We start from the raw sequence: 4076 nt of genomic DNA on the forward strand, positions 1-4076 counted from the left end.
AACTTGAAAATGAGACAAAATAAAGAAAATGCTTCACACACTCATTTCATTTCTTAGTTAAATACTCAGTAGAAAATATTGCCATCTGTACAAATTCTTTTGGATTCAGAAAACATAGAAAGAAGCAACAAATTCTTCACGGAATTTGATGCCAGAGAGAAAGGAACAAACCAACAAAAAACCAATAGAAAGAAGACAGAACACGTGGCTTTAACAGCCATTTAACAAGCTTATAAACTAAACGACATAGGGACTTGCGTTTAAAGAAAGGACATATTTTGACTAAACGGTGCCATCCTTCAGCGTTTTGCTAGCAGATTAAAACAGGCATATTAGTAAGGTTAAAACGGCATCGTTTAAGTCTCCTTCATCTCCTTGAATCTGTTTATTCCCGCCAAACTCTTTTCCCTTCTAAACTGAACCAGATTGGGATCAAAGTTCTCAACACCCCTCCTTGATCCTCTGTTAAACACCCAATTCATCCCTTAGAGATTGGAATCTGTCTTTGCTCATACTTGTAGTGAGAATATTTGCCAATTGGAGGTCTATGTGACGATATTCCAAATGAAATTCTTCTTATTTCATTGTATTTTTTAAAAGATAGAATTTAACTCGGATGTGTTTAGTTTAACCATATTGATGGGATTTTTTGCTATGATTATAGCCGATTGATTCTCAACCTTCAATAAGGTTCATTTGTCTTGATTGAATCCCAAATTGGAAAAAATCTTTCTTAACCATTGAGCATGGTTAGCAGCTGAAGCGGCAGTAATATACTCGACCTCAACTAATAATTGAGCTAGTAATTCCCGTTTCTTTGAATTTCAGGTGAAGACTACACTTTCAAAAGAGAAACAGGACCTGCAAGTGCTTTTGGAATCATCAATAGAACTAGTCCAACTACTGTCACTATACCCTTGAAGCTCACTGCTTTCTTGATAAAAATTCTTCGGAAACAAGGTGATAGTTTGATGGGTTTTGTCCTGCCGATTAATGTGCTCATTACGAGCTTTTCCACTGGATGCTGGATATTTGGAATCAATGGGGCTCATTATTAAGCTAAAATTTTACCACTAATTACGTACATATATAAATTTGTTTCATACTTTTTTCAAAAAGTTTGAACGGTAGTACCTTTATAACCTCCATTATTCTCTATTTTTCCCCTTTTTCATGTAGCCCTATTCGTTCAAATTTGCTAAAACCTTCTACGTTGCTAGAGCTTGACCAGTGGGAGGGAATACCTAGACAGGGCCCTACTTTCATGCCGTAATTAGTCACACCCCACCATGACCATGTTAAAGCAACTTGGAATTTGTCACCTATTTACTTAGTCAAATTTAATTAGATAGAAAAAATTGTCATGCACATTGACAGTGACTTGTTTAAAAAATTTTTAAATATTGTATAAGTTTTCATTAATAAAAGACATAATGTTCAAATAAACTTTGAAGTTATTCAAAAAAAATCATTATTCTTTTATTACGTTCAATCAAGTTTTTATATTTTTATTTTGAATCAAATAAACCCTTATGACTAACAATTGACTAATTGTTATTAGTTAATGTCACTCGTCATTTTATATTTACATGCTACTCATGTGCTATTAATGCAAAGGATGAAAAATATCACATAATCATATTATCATATCAAATCAACATATCATGTTATTATCAATTATGATATATCAACATGCCACATCATCATCAATTACAATGTATTAGCAGGTCACGTCAGTGTCATGTGGTATAAAATGACAAATAATATCTTGATTAAATCAATCATTAATCATAAGAGTTTATTTGACTGAAAGTAAAAATGTAAGGATTTATTTGGTTTATAATAAAAATATAAAAGCATGATTAAAAGTAATAAAAGTATGGCCAAATTACCCACCAAGTCCTATACTCTGCATTTTATTTAATTTAGTATCTATACTCAAAATCGAAGTATTTTAGTCTCTTGATTTTTTTTTAAAGTCATTTTAATCTTTTAGTTTTGAAAATTATTTTAATTTAGTTCTTCTTTCTAACGATATCCAATTTTGTTTTTAAAAAGGGTGATGTCAATGCTGACATGGCATGCCACATGGTACCAACTTGATTATGTGACAGTGCCACATGGCACTAATATGATGGCATGGTGATGCTGATGTGGCATTGACTTACTGATATGTCAGCACCATGTGGTGAATCAAAAAATTTTCAAAAAACTTTTTTTGTGCCACATTATAAGGACTAAATCGAATAAAAATATATAGTACAAAGACTAAATTGAACAAATTGAAATGTTGAAGGATTAAATTGAAAAAAAATTTAAAATTTATAAATCTTTGAATAGATGATAAATATACTTATTAATAAGCCAAATATTTAAGTGTAAAAGATTTATAATGTTAGTATATATATATTTTTTTACTTGATTATTTGATTGTAGAATATAGGCATTAATTTATCTTTTTTGCAAAAATTAAGTTTGAACTCTTCTTCTAGCAAAAAATTAAAAAACAATACTCCTTCAATTATTTTTTTATCTTTATATTTTTATTTTGTGTAATATTTCAGTTTATATTTTTTATGTTGAAATTTTTTAGATTAAAAATTGCATTTATAGTTGATGGAATTAATATAATTGTAAATATTTGTACAATTTTATTTTGTATTTACAAAATTTTTGTAGATGCAAATTAATAATTTAAATTTAAATTTAGTAGAATTTGATTGTGGTATTTGAACTTAAATAAAATTATTTTATATGAAAATTTGAGTAAATTTGAATAAAAAGTAAATTAGGTAAGGGTTGAATAATTCCAAAAGAATAGGTATTTATAAATTGTGAAAGTTGTAACTAAATCAACCTATTTTGCTAATTTGAGTTTAGTTTAAGTTAAAAATTAAATCAAATAAATTTTAAATTTTTATACTATTTTAAATAGAAAAAAAGAATGTATTTAGTCTTTTTTATATTATTTTATTTTAACATAATGCAAGTTATTCATGTAAATTTGACTTTAAGTATGAAATTTATTTTGAAATAGTTTTATAGGAGAATTCAAACTTAATTTTTACAAAAACAATAAATTAATGTACATATTCTAGAATCTAATAACCAAGTAAGAAAATATATATATATTTTTAGCATCAAAAATCTTTTACACTTAAACGTTTAGTTTATTAATAAGTATATCTATAATCTATTTCAATATTTGTATTTTTTAAATATTATTATTAATTTAGTCCCTCAACATCTCAATTTAGTTCAATTTAATCCATGTATTATATATTTTTACTTAATTTAATCCCTATGACATGGCACAAAAAAATTTTAAAAAATTTTTTGATATGCCCCGTGGCACTGCCACATCATCAAGTTAATGCTACACGTCATGCCACATCATCTAAATATGCCACGTCAATATTGATATTATCACTGACGTTATCCCTTTTAATGGTAAAATTGGATGCTGTTAGAAAGAATGACTAAATTGAAGCAATTTTAAAATCAAAAGACTAAATTGAACAAAATTCATGAGTACAGGAATTTGGTGGGTATTTATAAACCTATTTAAATTTTTCTAAATAATTTGAAGACTTTTTTTGGTTATTATGCCTTAATAAAAAAAAAAGATAAAAGCAAAGAATATCAAGAATTCTTTGTAAATACAACTTGAAACAGTGTAAAAAATTTTTCAGAAAATATTTCAACAAAAATGAGATACTTAAACTACAAACATACTCATGAAATTAAAGACTTCCTCGATGGTATATTTTTAAGGTTGTTGTTATTAAATAGACATATAATAATATTATAAATTTATTTGTGAAGTTTAAAAATTTTTTTATTGAGGTCCTACACTTGCAAGCAAAAGTTAGTTTCAATGGAATAAATTTACTTTGACGGTAATTGATTGAATTGGGGAATGAAAAAGAACAAATTAAAGATTTTTATTTAGTTCGGAAGGAAAGAGATTCCAACACGATCTAATCAGGGAATGAAGTTATCTTGGAGAAAAACTAAACATAAACATAGATCCCCCAACCAAAACAAACTACAAACCAAATTTTGAAACCAAAGGC

The sequence above is a fragment of the Theobroma umbraticum genome, unplaced genomic scaffold (assembly GCF_002168275.2).
Source record: "Theobroma umbraticum cultivar Fairchild unplaced genomic scaffold, ASM216827v3 scaffold_147.0, whole genome shotgun sequence".
Lineage (NCBI taxonomy): Eukaryota > Viridiplantae > Streptophyta > Magnoliopsida > Malvales > Malvaceae > Theobroma > Theobroma umbraticum.